Source organism: Thermobia domestica, chromosome 1 (assembly GCF_964235325.1).
Source record: "Thermobia domestica chromosome 1, izTheDome1.hap1.1, whole genome shotgun sequence".
In the NCBI taxonomy this organism is placed as follows: domain Eukaryota; kingdom Metazoa; phylum Arthropoda; class Insecta; order Zygentoma; family Lepismatidae; genus Thermobia; species Thermobia domestica.
The window spans coordinates 235,183,024-235,205,914 of NC_137454.1; the positions used below are offsets into that span (position 1 = coordinate 235,183,024).

The 22,891-nt window shown below is 35.8% G+C and overlaps 1 protein-coding gene and 1 non-coding gene across 3 annotated transcripts in view; both read right to left on the reverse strand.

Annotated features, from left to right (window-relative positions):
- Positions 1-22,891, reverse strand: part of LOC145694677 (uncharacterized) — a 347,807-nt gene that overhangs the window by 177,317 nt on the left and 147,599 nt on the right. The window lies entirely within an intron of this gene.
- Positions 20,547-20,619, reverse strand: TRNAR-UCG (transfer RNA arginine (anticodon UCG)). The gene has a single exon. It is a non-coding gene; the product is annotated as a tRNA-Arg (tRNA).

Here is a 22,891-nt window from a genome sequence, read left to right on the forward strand (position 1 = left end):
GCGCAGAAAACAGGAACTTTTTTACTTTTCACAAACATAGTATAAATCTGGAGAAAAAATGTTTTTTTTTTTTTTTTTAACTTCAGACCTATCTCATTCCTGTCTTCTGCTTTTCTTTTTTCTTCTTTGAGAAATAAGTACAAATTATTCATATTACCGTACATCAACCTTGTTAAACACGTGGTTTGGGCAGCTGCTCCACAAATCACTAAATAATTCAAATACAAGTATATAGTGTTATTCAAGACATCTGAGCACTGTACTCCTGTTAAAAGTAAGTATACTTGCAACGTACACCAGAAATTGTAACCAAGGTTTCAGTTAGGCAATCAAAATTCAAATTTCTTTACAGTAATTCCACCTGCGGATAAGAATGAAAAGCTTTTCAGAGAAAGAGAGAGAGAGAGATGGCAGTTTCTGAGCAAGGCTATTCAAGGAAAATTTCGAATAGGATTTTTTTCCTTTCTGATCTTCTTCTCGTTGACTTCCTACAGGATGACTTCTGCTGCCTTATGCAGAATCATTTTGACATATGATTAGCGTCATACTAAAAGCCTGACTTTTGCAGGAAACAAGTTAGTCGAATTCTTTAGTATGGCACTAATCACGCGTCGGAACGACTCTGCATAAGTCCCCTGGTGTTTTTCCGAGCTTGTTCTTGGAATCTTTTGTTTTCATCGTGATCATGGGTTGGTTGGAGTTTAGCATTCCTTTCAGCATCAAAGCTATATGAAACATGGGTCTACATTTAAGGTGGAATTCGAACCACAGGAGTTGAGTTGAGTTGATTTTGAGTTTAACGTCCCATTCAGCAGCGAGGGTACACGAGACGTGTACCAACTGATTAACGTGAAATCCGAACCACATGAGCTCCCGCCAGGAACCGAACCCGGGTCTCCCACGCCAAAGGCGCGTACGCTAACCGCTTAGCCACGGAGGAGTTCTCGAATCACAGGAATGCGTTCAAATTTCAATGCTGTCCCAGCGGGAATTGAACCCAGAACTCCGTTCACTTAAGGAACGCGGCAACCACTAAACTAGTGAAAAGTGCTTGAAGCATTCTGCATAATGCCTTCTGTTTTCTCTCTAGCAGCAATATTTGCTGATGATTTAAATTATACATTGGAATATCTAACCGTACCTGCCAAAATTGTAAAATCAAAAAGCAGGGAGGTAGTCATAGGATTTCTACTATAAAATAATTATAATTTCTGTGGCATTGAAAAATATGTCGGCCTAGCAGCACCTTCAGTTGCGGTGGAACCGCGAGAGGGTAGTTCACGGAGCACTCAGGCAGTTAAAAGTGTACAAGCAATATTGAATGTGTGGAATAATTTTCATTATGCCTCATCGACGCAACTCAAAGAGCGCAATAAAGAGACAAGCGTTTAAACAGACCGCATAGTCGATTATGCGGAGAACTATGGTCCCTGTCAAATATTTTTTCCCCTGTCGAATGAATATTCGATAGTGGTGTGCAACTATCTTACGAGGAAACGGTCTCAAGTGTAAATAGCCGATTTGGCTGGGGTCCGGATATGTGTTACGGCAGACCAAAGTAGGAGACACGTAATTTGGCGTTTGGGCTCATACGCAGAAATTTCCGAAATACGAGGCCCCAAAGTGCTCCTATATGCTATAACTAGGAAGCGAGGGACCCAAAGTTGCCCTTCATGCTATAACGAGGAAGCGAATGACGTTACTGGTACGGAATGTTGGCTTGGCTTGGAATAAGATGATAATATATAAGCAAAAGTATGTGACTTGTGTTTGTTGTTAGGTCCCACAAAAAGGAATGTCGAATATACATGGTCCCATATTGCTAGAGTTTCAATAAGACCATGAAGATGGCATATGTGGTACCCATGCAATTCTGAACAAATGTTCAGCTAGCACGAGCCGTCGAGGGTGGATCTGCTGACCACGAGGGTGTCAACGGAGCAAAAGAATGTTTGCGATTTTCGCCTGTATTTCTATGGCTAGGGTGTGTGGAAACTGGGAGGAACACTTTTGTGCAAGATAGTGAACATTAATATTTAATCGACACTGCGTGTTGTCAGGAAACCGGGCAGTGTGGCGGAAGTAAAGGTTGCCGGCCTGTCAGGTTCGGTCGAAAAAAAACTACGTCTCTTCGACTTGGGCTTATAATAGCCATATTAGGACCCCAGCCAAATCGGTTGTGTACAAGTAACGCCATTGGCTTCCTAGTTATAGCATGTGGGGGCACTTTGGGGCCCTGTATTTCGGAAATTTCTGCGTATGGGCCCAAACGCCAAAATAGGTGTCTCCTACTTTGGTCTCCCGTAACACATATCCGGTTCCCAGCCAAATCGGTTGTGTACAAGTAACGTCATTCGCTTCATAGTTATAGCATGTGGGGGCATTTTGGGGCCCCGTATTTCGGAAATTTCTGCATATGGGCCTAAACGCCAGAATACGTGTCTCCTACTTTGGTCTCCCGTAACAGATATCCGGACCCCAGCTAAATCGGTTGTTTACACTTGAGATCGTTTCCTCGTTAGTTTCATTCGATAGTCCGACAGTTTTTATATTTATTTATTCAGTGGTGGTGTTTTTACGTGCTTCTATGCTGGCAATACGCTTATTCGATAGTCTGGCTGTTATTAGTCAATCCATCTCTTGATTCTACCATTTGTTGTGCACCAGCAATATATCAATCATACTTTAAGTAAGGAAGTTAAATATTTTATTGAATTACCCCATTATAACAAGTGAAGTATTCGTCCTCCAGTTAAAATCAAAAGAAAGCTATTGATGAAAACAAGACAAAAAAGCAAAAGCATACATTGAGAAGACATACGTGGCAATTGTTTACTCCATGGAGCGTTTCTTCACTTTATCTAGAATTCAAATTCATTCGGTAGTCTACAAAAAGTCCAGCGCCATAGGCCAACTCGATTATGAGTAAAACTATGAGAAAATGGAAAGAGAGGAAATGTTGTAAATAGTCAGTTTTGAATCAAAATGGTGGATGAGTTCACCATTCGTTTGGGCTCCACCCTGGTACGAAGGTCCACCATATTAAATGAGAAAGCAATGATGCCACTTCAGCACACTGTTCCTCTAGGCCCTAACCATATAAACTATACAGCATTGTAGCGAAACAGGTAGAAGTTGTTCTAGATTGCGTCACATGACAATGCTCACTATCGCAATGTCATTTTCCCGTCCCCTTACGTTTCGTTCGAGCAGTTTGCAGAACTTGAAAGTCCACTTTTCATTTAACACAAACGACTTATCATGCAACTCTATCCACCACAACTCTGGAACTCACTAAATGGAATAATAAACACTTCTGACCAGAGTATATACACTTATTTATTAAAAACTAAATTACAGTGTAACGGTTTCAACAACTTAACGTTGTTTTCATCGGACACTAACTATTAACGTTGTCTTCATCAGATACATCACGAGCAGTTAATGTCTGATGAAGACAACTTTAAGTTGTTGAAACCGTTAAAATTTAATTTTTAATAAATAAGTGTATATATACTCTGGTCAGAAATGTAACGCCTTATCAATATAAAACCCAAAGGACTGATACGATTCCGACTAAAATTTCACAATTTTAGATGATTTTCGTATCTCTATCCGTAATGGAGTTCACCTGTGGCCTGGGTTTTTCATACACCTGAATATATATCTCCTTGTGTTCTACGTTCAATATATAATACTCCGTCTCGTGTAATGTTAACATTGTGTTGCGTTTACCAAAGGATCTATCCGATTTGCTATAAGGATCAGACTGTATCACGTAATCAAGTCAAAAACCACGTTATGTGCTAAATCGAGTCTGGAGATTCCAAACCAGCTCCAATGAATATTTATTTTTTATACTTTCAGAACTTTCTAACCAAGTTTGTGAAACAGTACTCGAACATTTCTGCCAATGTTCTACTGGATCTTCTACCATCAACTGTTGTGCTCAAGTTTCAACTGCAATATTGTATCGAGGATATGGATGTCATCAACCTTTTGCCAATTCACGATTATAATTTCTTGCTCGTTATTTTGATTCATCTAAACAAGAAGCGGGGCATGACATTGAAGATTCATAACCATTTATATTCATCAGTATATCATGTGTACCTATCCATCTTATTCTTAATGTTGTTGATAAAATACCATTTGTATATAAAGTAGCAATACCTTCCCTTGAGTGGCACAAAGGATGTGTGAGCTTGCCTCTCACTTTCACGTGGGGCATTCTGGGTAATTCGAAGAAGATGCATTTATACGTAGTTTATCATTATTATTGATTTTACACAAACAATTTGATTTTTGACAATGTTCCATCCATACTTACGTTACGTACTATACATCATTTTTAAGCTCTTCATTATGCCTCTGCAATAAGCTTTTAATTAGCCATCTTCCTATTTATAGTTTATGAGATACATGAACGAATTTCTTTATTTTTTTCACTTATTTTCCATTGAATTTAATGTTCATGTTTCGTGTTTTTTGACTATATTCCATGCATTTTAGGACCAATTCTTTTCCCAATGTAGAATATACATAGTCTGCTCTATATTTAAGCTGGTTTTCAGACATCTCCCTCTTTTGTTTTTTGAGATAAGTGAACAAATTATTACTATCATTTTTCATTGATTTTCCATTAACTTTAATGTTCATATTTCCTGATTTTTGACTATGTTTCATCCATTTTAGGACAATTTGCTTTCGGAATATAGAATCTACAAAGTCTCTTCTATACTTCATATGAATTTCAGGCGTCTCCCTCTAAAGACTGTTCACATCATTGCAACCGAATAGGCCCTTTCCGAAGTGCAACTCATGAGGTTATTATAATATTAATAGCATCCATACAGAATTCTTTGTTTAACTCTTAATCATGTACGTCATTTTGATCTAGAAATTAACTCTTCAAACCAGGAGCTCTAGCATGCAATCGCTAAATGCAATCTTTAAATTTCCAGCACTACTCTGCCCTCCAAGGAATTTTCTTTATACTTTAAAAATGTTACTAGCAGGAATTTATTTAAATCTCGCCAGTAGGGTAGGGAAGTGGAAATTTAAATGCTGGCTTGAAGGATTAACGAAATCAAGAAAAAATATTTTTAAAAAAGCTACTAAATTGAAAGAGAAAGGGGAAAATATTTCTACCACTTCTTTGTGTACTTTCTTAATTGATATGACGACGGTTACACTTTCACTTTCTGCGTAGTTATTCTCTGTCTCTTTTAACCAATTTCATTCATTTTGGTCATATAGAAATGCTTTGTAGAATTTATAGTAGCTATTTTAGGTAACGTGTATTTAACTCAAATCTGAGAGAGAGAGAAAAAACTAAAGGGGAAGAAAAATGAGGTAATTTTGTCCTTCAACGATTTTTGTTCTCCTTTCCCGCAGTTCTCTCTCCGCTGGGCATTTGTTTTCAGAAATGACCACAACAATTTTTCTGTCCTCTTGTTTCTCCAATTCTAGAATTTTTCCATCTTCCGCATCGTCTTTCACTCAGTTGTATTTTTTCATAGTTGTTTGTTTTCTACGAGGAAACTCGTTTTTATATACGTAGTATTGTATAATTTGCTTTCCCACCACATATTTAAATTCTTTCTCCACCATTCTTGGTAGAAATTTGCTTACTCAGAGTAATAAATTTTCTATGAAAAATGATATATTTTGCTATGAATTCGTAAATTTTACTTTGCATCTCGAACATAAAACATAAAGTTAAATGTAATATATTATCTGACTTCTCTATCGTTTAAGTTCTGTCAATATCCTATGGTTGGTTAGTTACTGTACTTTTGATTTGGATAGTTGGATTGTTATGGACACTTAAATGTTCAACAATTTAGGCTATAAAATAGTACAGACTGCAAGAGTATTGTGTGTGTGTGTAATAAATGTTTGTTATTTAGTTAGAAGAAATACTAATTAGTGTAAAAAAAATCTTATGAAACAAATGAGCAAACGTTCCAGAACTCATGAACTCGTTGAAAATTCACTTTCATCTTACCTCAACCTCACAATGTCAGCGTTTGCTTGAGTGAAAGTGAGGCTGAAATGGTGATGTGATTGTGAGGTCAAGTGAGCGTGATTTTAAAAGGATGCTGTGAGAATGAGACTGAGTGAGCATGATGTCGAAGGAATGTTATAAGCGTAAGGTATAGTGAGCGTGATACTGCTTATGAATTTGTTATCACATGAATCGTATAAATTGAATCTATGGGGATTGTTGATGCGAAAGTGTTTGATTACCGAAAATCTTCCGAGTTTCATTTCTTAGTAACTTTGTCGTCTGTGGTACGATGGACAATTGTAATCAATAGTAGTGTGTGTAGCGTGGGACTTTGCTTGATCAATTCGTTGAAAATACCTGAAGATATTGGTAGATCTACAAACACCTCGGTTAGTGACACCTAGATTTGATTCTGTTGTTTTAAAAATGGTGCTACTCTAATAATTTCAGAAATTTTGATGCGAGAAAAATATTTAGTGATATATACAAAGACATGCTTTAGGTAAGAAACAATAACGTTATTTCGTTATTTGCAATTTAGGTGTGTGATGGAGAGACGAAAAGTGGGATTTGTCTCCCAAATTCACAAGCAGATTTGATTATGAAGTGTTATTGTTATCCTTGTTAGTATTCTGGCATTTTGACAGTAGTGACTACGAACTAATAACAGCTGTGAATATCTATGATTTATACCTTTGTCTGAGATACCATGTTGCAGAATTCTCCTTTTGCGATTAGACTGGGGGAAGGCATCTTTTACATCATCTTCCTTTGAGTATGACGAATACGTAGGGTAACTGGAATATTAATCGATTCATTTTATATTATTTCTCTATGAAGCGGGAACAGCCGTATTTATAGCTATCTTTCCTATGTATTATTAATTACTGTATCAGGTTTAAAATTGTAATGTAACAAACTCCGCGATTATGTGTTTTAGAAACTGGGATGTGTTTTAAGATCATTGTGGCAAAGATACTTGGATTAACATAACACCAATCGTACTTGATCCTTTCTTTCGTAAACTCAAGCCGAAAGCTAGCTCACTTGCAAGTGTTTCGTCCTTTACAAGAAATTATAATTTAAGATAGATACATTTCCAGGTTTGAACGTATGCAGGAGTGAGTCCTGGGCGTCCGGAGCCTCCGAAATCCCAACTTTTCTGTAAATTTAGTCTTAATTTAGGGATGATTTTACAAATTTTAATATAATTTATCTTCCTATTAAATTTGGACCTTTCCCAAAATAAATTTCTGCGTAGTGTTTGCTTCCAGGTAGTTTTGGTGGACAAATAAATGCTTATGTATTATGATCTTGAGACCAAAATCATCAAGGAAGGGATGGGACAACGGAAATGAAATAAAGTGAACATGAATTCGTGTGACTCCAGCACACAGGAGGACGATAATTGGACGAATTATATTCTCATCCAGGGTTTGTTTGCACTAGATAGAGAATGATGTGGTGTGCAACGTTCCACTTTTGTCCTGACATTACAATTCCTTCATTCCTTTTCTACCTTAATGATGATACTTATTTATTATGATTTTCTATGATGATGTTGATACTTATTTATTACGTTCATTCATATTCGCTATTTTACAATTATTTATGTTATTCTGTCGTTTGTTTCTCGCCCACCCCTATATAAAGAAGTCGCATGTGGTGACATCTGGACGTTGCGCTGGCCATTCTGTAGGACTCCCTCGATCTATCCAGCGTCCTGTGAAGCATTCATCAACCATTGTCTTGCAAGCAAGGCGTAATGAGGGGGAGCTACATCTTGCATAAATAACAGTTCACATGACACATCCCATTCAGAAATTCTAGGTCATACAAAAGTTTCGATCATTTCCAGGATCTTTTAAAGTGTGTCTTAACAGGCAGGTTTCAATAATGCGGGAAGAAGTTAATCTACATCACACTGTCACTTTCGGCTTGCCCTCCATTTTCTCAACAGTCTCTGTGGGATCACTTTCTGCTCAGTAATGGCTATTATGATGATTAACGAACTCCCCTACATGAAACACAGCTTCATCACTCCATAGATTTTTTTGAAACAAATGTGAATGATCTTAATGCCATGCGAGCATCATTTCACAAAATTCAACACGCCTATCGCAATCATTTGGATACAATTTTTGGACATAATGAGGCTTCCATGATCTGTAATGTAACTGTGAAGAACTGCACGCACAGAATAGCGTGTAATGCCACTCTCTCGTACAGCCTACTTTATTGATTTTGAAGGGCTTCGCTTGAAACATCTCCCTCACTATGGGCACCTTTCCCTGTGATACCAAAGTAGAGAGCCTACTTAATCTCTTGCGGTAGTTACCAATTTTCTGTGGTAATTTTTTAACTGTTTTTGCATTCAGAACAGCTTGTCTCCCATGTTGACTCCTCTATTACCGTTGGGTTTGAATTACAGACTGTCACACCTCAAATCGTGCTGCAATTTTGGCTCTCTCCTCAGTACTTAACCGTCCTGGCATCCCTGTAGCTTCAAAGGAATAACAAAAGGTTCACACGATCTGGATAAAAGTAGGAGAAAATAGCATACTTTAGTCTATAAAACAAAATAACTTTAATTGCTATCTACACATAACATCACTAGAAATTTAGAATTCAAAATGGAGAGTTACTTTCCACCCACCCTGTACATTATACAATTATTGGTTGCTCAGGAAATGTTAGGAAAGAGGAAACTAATAGCTTTATAAAGCATTCCAGTTTCCTGCTACATGCTTTCTACATTACCCAGAGTCGTCGGAAAGCATATGTATGATTTACTTCTCCCCCTATAGGTGTGAGAGTGAAGTACCACTCCTAAATTAGGGTGTTTGAATAGAGGAAGGATATAAATACGTTTGTTTACGCTGCTTAGAAACAAGGGAAAACAGAGAGTACTAGATGTAAGTTAAATTAAGTGTACTTAGTTTTCATACATAGTTGTTATAAATAGATTCTCTCAGCGCAATGATAACCCATCATAAAATAAAAGAATACTTTGAACAAGCTATTCTGTGAAGATTTGTTCTTGGCATAGTATTGACAATTTCATAAATGTGTTCTATATCTTTTCTAACGGAAATAGCCACAATTTTTCTGCTACCGAAAATAAAATATAAAAATGAGTGAAAGGGCTAAAGAAGAAGACGGTTATTGGCATCTGCTTTCATCCTTGCTTCGAGTTATAGCACCCCACCATTAAAGTCTTCTTTTTTCTTTTTTCTTTCAATATTTTCCCCTTTAAGTCGATGTATCGATTTGCCCTCGAAACCACAACAGCGGATAATCGAGATTGCGAAAGTTACTTTGGTTTCCCATCCTTGAAGAAAAATACCTCCTCTCGCTTTCTCATCTTCGCACAGATTCCTTTCTTTCCTTCTTTTACTTTGCTTTGAGTTTTATCCTTCGTCCTCTGTCCTTTGACATAACGAATGAGAAGAGAAAGAAAACAGAGAGAAAAATAAGAGTCTGTACACATCGGATAGGACGGTGAAAAGAGTTGAGACCGATTTATTTGTCCCAGTAGTGACAGGTAGTAAATTTATTTGCTGTAGCTATGCGCTCAAAGTCGTATTGAGAATGAACTGAGAGAAAATATACTCACTGTTTACGTTTTTCGTTTTCTCTTCTTCCCAATTTTACTTTTCTTTCTTTTTTTTAAAAAAAAAAGTTCTTTCAAACCAAGTTTCATTTTGGACTTCCAATTTTATTCCCATTTCAGTAATATGTCAATTCTCAATAGAGGTCAATGCGAGTAGAAAATTTGTTTATCTTAATAAATTTAACACGTTAAAAGTTTGCGTGTGATTTAATGCTTTGCATATATAACACTATACAAGGAGGAAGTCGCTTTTATTTCTCAAAACTATATAAGCATATAGTTTTAGGCTTTTAAAAAACACCTACAAGTAGTTTAAGTTATTTTTTCTTCCGTACAGATTAAAAAACGAAATTTTTATAATTACTTACTATAGCCTCAATTACTCGCCTCGCTGGATTAGAATAAGAAAAAATAGTAATATATTCCATTAATCAGCCATATTTTTACTATTACTAACGCGCTCTCTGATATTGGTAATTTTCGATCACATATATATCCCCTTCCCCAAGTTGCGGGACTGAATTTGGATTTAAACGGCATTGGAAGTATCACTCTTCATCTCAGGGACCCCGAAAACTATGGATTCGGCACTAATATCGGACATTTTCGATCATTTTTATGTATCTCCCCTTATCCTCTCCCTAAGTTGCATCGTCAAAATAAAACGATGAGAACTATGATTCCAGGTTCGAATCTCATCTATGTTGAAAATTTGATCGAGATCGGTCGGATGGTTCAGAGCTATTAAATCACAAACATAGCCATTTTATTTTTATTTAGATAGATAGATTATTATCTTACTTATGTATTAAGAATATTCAAACCTTTTAGAGATTGTTTAGTGAGCATCAGATACTTTTGTGTCTCTAGTTACTTATTTTAGTATGTATATACATATTTTGGAACACTCTCTCGTAACATGGTTTCTTATAGAAAATCACCGAATTGCAGCGCGTACAAAATTTTGGATAGTAAAATGCGATCCAACTCTGATCGTAGACTGGTGTACAGAACTTAAGGATGAGGTAGATAAAATAACATAAACGTTTTGCGTATCGATGGAAATGAATGAGCACGCAACAGCATGTTACTACAGGTCTCTCGAACATGGAGCAAGACGTTGTACGGATTAACGCCAACGTGAATTTAGCACCGAATGGGTCTGGTTCCTCAACACTAAGAAGCTGAATGAAATAGACGAGACAGTGTGTGTTTCTGTCAGAGAACTGTTAATGCTTCATTATTCACAACAACATAACCCAGAGACAACATTTGGATAACTTGCCACGGAGAAGAATCATCGAGGAACTAAAAGAGCGAAGAGGTGTGCCGAATGTAGCCAAGGACTTTGATCTTGTCCATTGCATTGTTTCACGTGCATGGGGAGCGTTTCCAACCATAGCCAATGCTGTGGGAAGAAGAGGTGGTGATGGACCATGTTCAACTACAGCAGAGGACATTCTCTACATTCTGCAATGGCCAAGCAGGAACTGACGTCAAATAGCAAGTGCAATTACAAACACACTTAACAGAACTGCAAAGTGCTCAATATCACGCTCCACAGTGGCACGTCGACTGCATGAGAGTGGTCTTTTTGTCCGACGGCCATTATTTTGCAATCCGTTAAGATCCTCATATCGGCTGCACCATTTGCGGTGGTACCAAGAATATTAGGATTGGATTGCAGAGGAGTGAGGTCGCATTCTCCTCTCCAATGAGAGTAGATTCAATCTGAATAGTGATTCTGGCGCACACTCATCTGGGGAGAAGTGGAAACACGTAATGAATCCAGGAACACTGTCGAACATGATCATTTTAGTGATCCGATGTTCTCGCATGAATATACCCGTCTCTCAATTTTTGTTCATTACCGATCAACGTTATTGTGACCCTGTACTCCTTTCCTATTTGTGTCTATTCGGAAGTGCAGTCGGCCCCAACTTAATGTTTATGAATGATAATGAAGCGACCGCATCGAACAGCGCAGGTGTTGGAGCTCTTGGACTAGAGGATATTAGATGAATAGACTAGCCTGTCTGTTGCTCCGATTTGGATCTCATTGAACACGGTCGAGACGCTATGAGATACACGAATGATGATCTAGCAGCTGTCAACAGGGCTGGTGAGAGAATAGAATTTCATACCACAACAACTCTTTACTCATTTTGTGAGCAGCTTGGGAGCATGTTGCTATACGTAGTAATCGCACACTCTTGTAAGAAGCATTTAATTCCTTCTGTAATGTCAGAGGAATTAAAAGAGACTGTTTCAAAATGTATTCGTCCGCGGCGTCAAGAGAAAAATGATCTCAAAGCTGAAGTCTTGGAACGTCGCTGAGCACCTAAACGGGTATGATTAGAAATAGTTCATTGGATTAAGCTCCTTCAAATTAGTGTAAAAGAAAAATACCTTTAGAAATGTAACCAAGCGTGGGCACTTTTAATATTGACGTCTTCATTACAGAAATATCCCTTTCCTGTAGCCTGCAGAGTGTAAATGTTGGAAGGTAACCAGATGCCCTCTTTTACCCCGATATGTTTTCTTTTTTCAAATCTTAAAAATGGTCCGGGAAGTTTATAGAAAAAAAATATTGAAATGTCTTTTTTGCAGGTTTCCTCTTATTGATTGATTGATTGATTGGGGGTAATGAGGACGACAGCAGCGTGGCTAGGTGTGCTAGGCACGATTAGCAAATCCGCTTAAACATGGACTGCAACAGAAAAAAAAAAACGAATAGACATGAAAAGAACAAAAAAGTACTGCTAAATTGAAAAGAAAGATCAAAAATGAAGACAAAACAATAAATAGAAAACAATAACAATAAATGGAGAAAAACAATAATAAAAGGTAGAATAAAGATCAAGGCACAATAAAAAATAAAACACATTAGAAAAACTCAGAGAACACGAGCAACCTCTGAATCACGAATAACCTGAAGTACCCGGCTAACAATACTAGCATCATCCCCCAACGCACAGGTAAGTGCTCAAGACAGTCCGTGACGTTCTCTGAGATCTGAGTATTCAGGACATTCAACAAGAATATGCTGAATTCTCAGGGGGAGATATACTCTTCACAATACGGACAGTCTGTACCACTCAGCAAATAACTATGCATGAGACGAGTGTCCGATACGCTGTTTCCTCTTATATATGAACATAATTTGTAAATAATCGTTAATGCTAATATTGCTATGATCTTCAATTTACTAGTAAAATACAATCCATCCTGCTCCAAATGTGCAAGTAAGAAATTTAATAATTCCGTAAGCGATGTGCTACAGTTTTAGTTGCATAAATTATATTTTCTTGTTACGCTGTCAAGAGATTTGTCAAGTAATATTAATATTTTCTGTTAAATTTGAATATGTTCCTTTTTTTTTTTTAGTCTGCCTTATGGTAACCTGACATTTATATCGTTGTATTTTCAGTGGAAACACTGAAAAAATTGTCATTGAAAATAAAATTTCAACAGCTAGCAAACTGAAAATGTAAATAAATGTATTAAAACACTATTCATGTTGGGTTGTTTCAAATACAAAGTATTGTTTTATTGTAAGCCACGACATTGCGTTTTGCTTGATATACAGTATAGAATGTGGGTTTGCTACACCTAAGATAGAGTATGTAGTTCCAAGTTTGATTCTTTGTGGGAGACATAATTTTTCGTATTAACTCAACATAAGGAGACTGTTTCGGAGTTGCTTGAATTAAGGTGTTGTGTATTCTGATCTAGAAAGCCAAAAATAAGAACTATAGAAGACGCTGAACTATTGTTGCCATATTTTGTAAATATGAAACGCACGTTACTAAAAGTAAAAATCTAAAATTCAAACATAAAAATCTAAACATACATAAACATACATAATTCATAATTTATTTTGGCATTTAAAATTATTAACTGTTTATCAGTACAATTAATTACTTGATCATTTTGATTAATAACTCCATGAAGTTTTTAAGATGTTTTATAACTGCAAATGATGTTTACCAACTAAAGGCTGCACAGCACGCATAATTGTCCTGTATTTGTTTATTTAGCTACTAATATTTGGTATTCATCATAAACTAACTGATTGTCATGTAACATTAGCAAGAAAAGATACTGCCAGTACTAGTAAGCAAATAACAGGACAAATATGCGTGCTGTGCAACCTTCATATTGGGCAGGAAAGTAAATTGTAACATATAGGACAGTCCAGTATATAGGCCTACAAGACGTCTGGCAATCCTACGTCGAGCTGACCACACATCACTGAACTAAAAACCGTTTGGCTATTTATAGCCTTTTGTGGTCGGCAACACCATCAGAAAAAGGGATATTCGTCATAATTATGACACATTCCATTAACCTATCTATTTATTATGGAAGGCATAAAAAAGAAAAAGAAAGAAAAAAGAAAAAGTCAGTATTATTCAATGTTGCCCCTTTTACTCTCTCTAAAAACGTATAAACCTTTTCTCTTCCAAAGATTGTGTGTCAAATACTATTGTGCCGTTATCCTCTCTCACTCATTCTCTGTTTTCAAACGTATTGCTTCTGCTTATTCCGTGCAACATGCCCGAAAGGAAACTCAATTTCTTTTATTTGATCTGAGCGAGGGAATCAGTCTGAAATCCTTGCGAAATCGGATTATTTTTTGACAAACCCATCCATGCGTGCGTCAGTATATTTCTGTTTAGTACACAGAGAAGGTAGAATCTCTCCAACGAATGTTATAATAATAATAAAAAACGAAAACTCTACCACACAACGTTCAACCGTTTTAATGGGAAAAAAGGGAGGGAATGAACTGAAAAAAATACTTCTATCGCAATTTAAAATTGAGTGTCATTAGCAGAGAGAACAGTGGAAGCCAATGAAAATGTATACCGTTCCCTGATATTTATGAAATGGCGAACTGAGAGTTCCAGCCTGCTTTCGTTCATATTGTAGCATATTATACGATATCAGTTCGCAGTAATGCGAACCTTCGTTTTTTCAAACACTGCTGTCGTTAAATTGCCTAAATTGGGGATTCCTCTAAATTTAGATATCACTCTTTCATCTACTGGATATCACGTGCATTAATTACAGTTTTATCTAGTAATGAGAATTTATCTGCTTTTTCATTATTTGCGTTGATCTTTTCCCAGTTAACCTTTAACCAAGTTCATTATTATTTATTTATTTATTTATAGAGAGACGAATACTACAGGTAAAGATACACATTTACAATTTACAAAAACAGATAAGCGTATAACAGTAGAATAAACATACAAATGTTAATTTTAATGACTGATTAGTCATCAATTGTGTCACTTAAAAAAAATTCACTGCTTTTTGAAATTCAGTGTGAGAAACATTCTGAATATGTATGAATATTTGGATCAAACACACACAACTTTTTGTAGAGGTTATATACATGCTTCTAATAGGTAACCTTTTCATTATAATGATTTTGAATGTTTTAAAGTTCTAACGTTGTGAACTTTAAATTTCAGAAGTTCAAGTAATTGCGACACTTTCATTTTGTTGTTTAAAATTTTGTATACAAGGCAGAGGAACTGAGTTTTCCTTCTGCTGTCGAGGTATACAATGTTCAGTTGTTTATTGATGTGTTTGAAATTTAGAATACATGCTTGTTTCCTTGAAAAAAAAAGTACCTTGCGGGGTTTTCACTGTACCATTCCTATTTTCCTATATTTTTCGTTTGCAGGGTTCCAGATTTCGGCAGCGTATTCCACTTTCGATTTAATGATTGCATTATATATTGTTTTAATGTAGGGCCTATCTTGTTTCTTGAAATCCCTTTCACTTCTTATTGTATACCAAGATTTCAATAAGCTTCTCTTCACAAGTGGTTTTCACGTAGTTGGAAAATGTTAGTTTCGTGTCAAAAGTGACCTCGGGTTTTTAAACTTTTTAATCTTTTTAATATTGACATTTCCAATGCAATAATTGTGTTTGAAATATATGTTGTTACGCGAGTATGACATCTTAAAACATTTATTCACGTTAAGATCATTGCGTTGGCATAATTTGGAAAACGCGTTTATGTCGTTTTGAAAAGATACTCAGTCATTGTCATTACTAATACATTTTAGAAAACTGAATGAATTTTAAAGGCAATTATTGACATCGTTTACTAAAAATAGAAGTGGGCGGAGCTTTGAGTCCTGAGGAACTCGTGAGAACACTAAATAATCGTCAATTTGTATACCTCGGTATGACAGGCTTACCCTTTGCTGACAATCTTTAAGATATGAACAAAAGAAATTAAGTGTCAAATCTGAGAGGTTTAAACATATTTTAGTTTGCTTAAAAGAACGTCATGGTTAAGCTGATCGAAAGCTTTACTTGTGTCTATACATAACATCAACCTAGTTTTTGTCTTCAAGATGACCGGCTTTTAAAATTGGTAAAAAGAGTTAGGTTTGTAACGGTGGATTTGCCAGGTAAAAAGCCATGTTGATTAGGGGAGGTTATGGGCAGTACGTGCAATAATAGTCGTTGATAAAGAATACTTTCAAAGATCTTTTGCTGGTGCGCTTAGTATGGCTGTTGGTCTGTGCTTTTCGATTTTGTCAATTTCATTACACTTAGGAATAGGACAAACAGTGGTAGTTTTCCATTTTGTCGGGAAATTAATGTAAAAGTTAATAATTTAGTTCGCATCAGCATCAGCAGATTTTTACAATTTTATGTTACGAAAATTCCTTCTTTGCATTCTAACTCATGTGAGTATTCTAATTTTCCTAGATTAATCAATCTGACTAATCAATTAATCAATCCTAGATTACGTAACCTAAAAAATCTAAAAACTCAACGTTGCACGTGAAAATTATGTCAAATTGCTGTAATACAGACTAACGCTGCAGCATTTAATTTCATATAAAAATCTATGGTCATAAGTTCAAAATAAAAATAATGTCTACGGCTAGTACTCTCTACTAGTTAGCCTATGCTGACAGTCAATAGTAAAACTCAAGCGAGCTCAATTGCTACAGAGTAATAAATAAATAAATAAGAGAAAAGAAAAACAAACGAAAAAAGAAAATTGTTGACACCATAAAAAATTATGTAAATGTCCTAACCTAAACAAACCATAGGTACCATATTCTCGTCTAAAACAACTGTATATAAGTCAGCGTTCTTCCTACGTTCATTACCGACATTAATCTGGTAATTGGTGACTCCCGAGTTATTGGTATACAATCTCTAGCTATAGAGAATGCTGTATTACTTAAAAGTGCCATAGAATGGCGTCATTATTAGTTCTTTTTTCTTTCTAAATATAAATTCTGCTTTTATGTTATAGCAAACCATTCATTAAAGCTCGAGTCAGTAGCAGTGTTCGTAGTTTGAGGGAAATTTCCCGAATCTAGGGAAATTTTGTAAGTAAATTTAACAAAAAGGGAATTTTTTTCGATAAAACGTGAAAATTCAGGGAAATTCTTGCGCTGACTAATTGACCAATATAAATGCTTAATTTTTTCTTTGTTCTTCAGAAATAAACCAATATAATACCAATAGATTGTTGGTGCGTGTGTGTGTGTGTGTGTGTGAATGTCTGTTCAAAGTAGCATAATTTGAACACTTTTTGGGCTGGGTGTAGGATATTTGTGTGTATTTCTTTGTAAAAAAAAAAAAAAGAAAAAAAGAAAAAAGGAAAAAAAATAGAAGCAAAAAGCAAGTGAATAAAACAAATATGGTTGGCATTTTCTTTAATATAGTTAATTTTGTCACATAACATCTGTCATAGGAATTGGACACTCAACAAACTAATAAAATTTGTTAAGAAAAGGGAAATTTTGAGTCAGTTGAGGGAAATTTTCTTAAGAAAAGCTACGAACATTGGTCAGTAGCGTCATTTCATATTTTGCAAGGTAGGAGGACATAAGAGTTTTACGATTTTTATTAGTATATTAGTACACAAATTATTAGAAAGCATGTGTTTCTCAAACTCAGGAAGGGGGAGGCAATTGCCTTCCACAAATGATCCCCTGACTAAAGTAGTTTTGTTAATATTGAAATCAGCAATTAAAATAGAAGCGCAACAATATATACTGCGTTAGCGACTAATAAATGACTTAACAATATTCACCTTCCACATAAATAAGCTCGTCAGTTCGTTTCTTGGTATTGAATTACAAGCTATTGCGTTCATTGTTTAAAACAAAGTACAAACAACAGTTGATGTAATATTTTATTTAACAGTGTTTTTATAACACATAGAGTACCTAAATAAACTAATTATACATCCTCACAGAATAAGAACTACCAATTATTATTGGCAACTAACTGCATACTTTTTATTATATATATATATATATATATATATATATATATATATAACTGGAATTTTATGGAATTTATCCTCAAGTGTGTCATTAGCTTAATGGCATCTATCGATACATTATACAGGGTGTTTCAAAACAACACCGACAACGTTTGCGAGGTGATTCCTGACACGAACATAAGGCAAATATATATATATATATATATATATATATATATATATATATATATATATATATATATATAGATCAACCTGGGTGCACAAATGCTTCCTTTGGCGGAGTTATAGCCTGCCGAAAATATAAAAAAAATGAACTTTAAATGTCCACAGTTCCAAAACTATGGTACCTACCGTTGTCAGGTCAAGAGTATCCAAAAATACATGTTTCGAAATCCTGAGGTACTTCCAAAATATTTTTTAGAAGTAGTTTGGCTACGAGCGTATAATTTGAAGTACTCACACACTGCATGTATAAAAATTGTTGTACAAGTACCACAGGATTCTGAAACATGGATATTTAGATAGGGCGTATAATAGTTTCTAAGTGAAATCTTGACATGATTACGGTACGGCCCATAGGTTTGGAGCTATGGATCTTTAAAGTTCATTTTTTCATGTTTTCGGCAGGCTATAACTTCGAAAGGAAGCACTTGTGCACCTAAGTTGGTCTAGACTTTTTGTCTTATCCTGGTGCCAGGAATCGGTGTTGTTTTGAAACAACCTGTGTATATATAAAGAAATCATGACTGACTGATTTTATCAATGCCCATCAAACCATTTAAGCTAGAAACTTGACATTTGGATATTGAATAGGCCTTGTGATGTAAGATCCCACTAAGAAAGGATTTTTGGAAATTCGAGTGGGAAATGGTGAAAGAGGGAGTAGCAGTTAGTGTCTTGAAGTGCATATATATATATATATATATATATATATATATATATATATATATATATATATATATATATATATATATATATATATATATATATATATATATATATATATCCAAATCTCTGAATGTCAGAAACACCAAATTTCGTAAATGGACTTTTTGTTTAAAATGATTAGATACATGTTTCAGCGTTTCTTAATATTTGATCTAGAAGGGGAAAAAGGAGATGAAAAGGGTTTCTTGATGTTTCCCTTAGAAGGAAAAAAAAAAAAAAAAGAAGAGTTAAAGTTGCAGTTGTTATATTAAAATGGCCATATCTCGAAATCGCTTATGATTAGAGATAGTTGCGGACATGGGAAGTGCGGGGCCGTAGGCCGAGCAGATGCGGGACCCTAGGGGCGAAGTCCCAAGCTAGCTGAAGGCTAGCGTGGTTATAAAATATTGAAAAGCATACCATACAAGGCTTTAAAGTAAGAGACAACGAGGTTTTTCTAACAGGAAAAGACACATTTAAAGTCGGGGTGTTTTCCCTATTCTTCATAAATTATATACAGAATTAATTAGAAGAAAAAATAACTCCACAACAAATTAATGTCTAACAGCTTCATGGTTTCCAGTAAATTTCTACGAAGTTGTTCTGGTGCTATTGCTGTACTTCAGCCTGCATATGAAGCCGATCTGGAATCAACTTTCCCAAATGCATGTATACAATTTGCGTGACTTTAAAGAGCCAGAGAAATCAATGGCTGCCCGCAGAAATGTTAAAAGGTTTGAACAAAAAAAAAAAAAAAAAAAAAAAAAAAGCTACATCCTCTGTTTCCTATTATAGACATTGCTCTTAGTGTATTTCTGTGCATTGCTGTATTGCTGTTGCAAACTATTCAGCTGAAAGTTTGTTTTCGGCCTTCAAAAGGCCGAATTCATCTTCGTTCAACCATGTGTAATAAAAAAAAAAAAAAAATGAAAAATCTTTAAGGTTTACGTCTCGCGGTTATGCCGGTTAACCTAAAGGGGACGGTGATTATGAGAAATGAATGAAATGATGGAATGCAGAAAATGGGAGGAAACGGGAGAATCCCGAGAAAATCCACGAGTACGGTGTTTGTCCACCACAAAAACCACACTGCACGAGCTGGGATCGAACCAAGGACTCGAAGCACCGCAGGTGAACGCTCTACCAGTGAACCAGCGCGCCCCCGATGTCTAAGAAAAGACGAATGAGTAAGCTATTCTTCACATCGAAGCAGAACTCTTGACTGGTGGACATATGAACTTCCAAGAACTTATACACGAGTTCGCAGTAACCAAAGTGGTACATAAATGTAGATATAAAGTCTAATTGAATGGAAACTGAAGTATATATACTATATTTTGTTTATCGATTTTGCTTTCACATTTTATTTCAACATTCGTAAATTTTAGGATCACTGCCCCGTGAAAATACTGCAAATATTGTTTATTTTGAGAAATGAATCCCTTATCTTTGTACCTGGAGTACCGGTGAAGCTTAACCGCCACGGCCGATCAGTATTGCATATGAGAGAAGAGAAGTTAGGTTTCGAAATTTCATCTAGTAATTAGGTTTCTAAGAGTCTCCTAGTATTTTTCGTAATTAGTTTCATAGATACAACTTATTTGACTGGTTTTGTATTTTGTAAAATAACAGTAAAAATATAAAACATCATAATTACCATTACTATTAAGAGGAGAGAGTATCTTTGAATAATATCTTTTAAAAAAATTGAACGACCGTGACAGGATTCGAACCTGCAATCTTCGGATCCGAAGTCCGACGCCTTATCCATTAGGCCACACGGTCGATACATCTACCTGTCTCTCAAAGAGTAGATCAGGTTGGTTTAAGTGATCTACACTGCGACGTGACATATCGGTTAATCAATATTACAACTTATGATAGATAGGTGCAATTTTCGTTGTCTCCTTTCTTTATTGCATTTTCTACTATAATCTTTGAATAAAAATCTGAAGATTTTTAGATTGAAATTGTCACCAGACATTATTTGACATGCAGTCTTTCTTTTCTGAATTTGACAATAATTCAAAGCGTTCTTAGCTGAGAAACATATCTCATCTACCTACTACATTTCCACAGTATTTTAGATATTTTTCACATGTGTGAGAGCTGTATTCACGACTGGCGTAACTGAATGTTTTGTTCCTCCTTTTCTTTCTTTCTTTTCCTAGTTCAATTCTGTGGAGACTTGGCAGTTGAGATTGACTGTGATATTGTAGCCAGCTCGCCATGACATTTCAGTCGCCATGGAGCGTTGGTCAGCAGAATATCGAACATCCATCTTGAAGAAAAAAAATATTCGTGATTGTTACCTAGCGTGCATTTCACCGGCGATTTAATATTCATCACAATCACAGTGTCCCAAAGAATTCCACAATATTGTTTGTTAGGAAGTTTCGGGAAACAGCTTGAGTCGTGAAGAAGAGACCTTAAGAAAAACCACGTACCATAGTGTTCGAGCTCCAAAGAATATTGAACGTGTGCGTCGCTCTGATCTCCAAAGTTGCACAGATATGTGCAGTAAAATCATCGAGATAATATAAAGACCTAGAAATGAACTGATGCAAGATCTTTGAAGGTATCGAATTCGCATATATCGAACCGATCCGTCATATTGGGAATGAAAAAGGAACTATATTCACGTAATGCTCCATTGTAATTTGTCTGTTTTATTGTCAATTATCTGTTTTTCTAATAAAAAAAAAGGTAGGACGAAAAATCAACGTTGTTTGGAGTTTCATAATATGTCAAATATAAGTCGTTTTCTATCTTTTTTTATCCTATAAGAGTCAATGTGATTGTGTGCTCTTAATAACATTGGGTGAATGGGAATATGTATTGAATGTGAATGTGAATATGTATTACACTGTCAAAAGGCTCATCCAGAATTGTCAAACTATTATTAAGTTTGCTTATTTATTGAACAGTATGTTTATGAGTAGTTGGAGATTTTGCTAAAATTTTGTAACGTACAAGTGTTCTATTATACGTTGGCAAGGCAACTGTTTGTTTGGAAGGAGTAGGCCTACTTTGCGTACATTAAAAATTGCTAATGTTGGCAATTACTGCATAAAATAATCCTCACTCACTGTTAAAAGGAACAAAATGCCTATTTTTCGTACAATTCACACGTTATTTATCTATATCCTGTACCAGGGATAAAAGTGGATCTAAAAAGGTAGGGGGACGCTGCATGATGTCACGCCATCCCCGTGCCCATTATATTTTTTTAGGAACTGGGGGACGCCCTACATGTTTTTTGGAGGTGGGAGACAGCGATCCCCATTTTAACCCCTGTTCTGTACAATAAAGTATATATGTAAATGGATTCATGTTCACTTTAGCATATGATTGTACCTAACTGAAAATTTATATTGGCATTACTCGGGCAGATGGTTCTACCAAATTTCAACATATATCTTTCATTTTCAGGGTATAACTTTGTAGTTCTTTTAGCAGAACATGTACTAAATGAGAAGCTCCATTACTATTTGCAGGTTAACTTCAGAAGGGCTCTGTATAAATACAGTGTGAACATAGGCATAAACACTACAGCATAAAACACGATCCAACTTGTGCTAGGTGACCGGTAAAAAGGCACGAATGCAATGCAACCGAACCAGGGCAGAAGTGCAGGAGGGAAGACTCAGTGGTAGCGAGTGGGTGCTTCCGTAGGGAGCAGGCGCGTAGGCGACGGAGGGTGTACGCATAATCGAGGATGGTAGAGGAGTACGCTTACACATCTTCTTCTTGTTCACCTTAACCATAGATTGGTGGGCAACATGGAAATTTTAAAACTTTTCTCTCGCTTGGGAGAGCTGTTTTATACTTTGATAAGGCCTCTTCTTTTTAACTACATCTAGATATTCTATCTTTGGTCTTCCCCTTCCTGGTTTTCCTTCTGCCTTTGCCTCTATCAGCACGGTGATCCAATCGGAGTGCCGAATAAGAAGGCCAAGCATGTTGTTTCTTCTTTTTCCTATTATTATCTTTATGATCTGTCATCCTTCATTATCTTCCTTTAGTACGTCTTCATTCCTTTTCTTTTCAATCCATG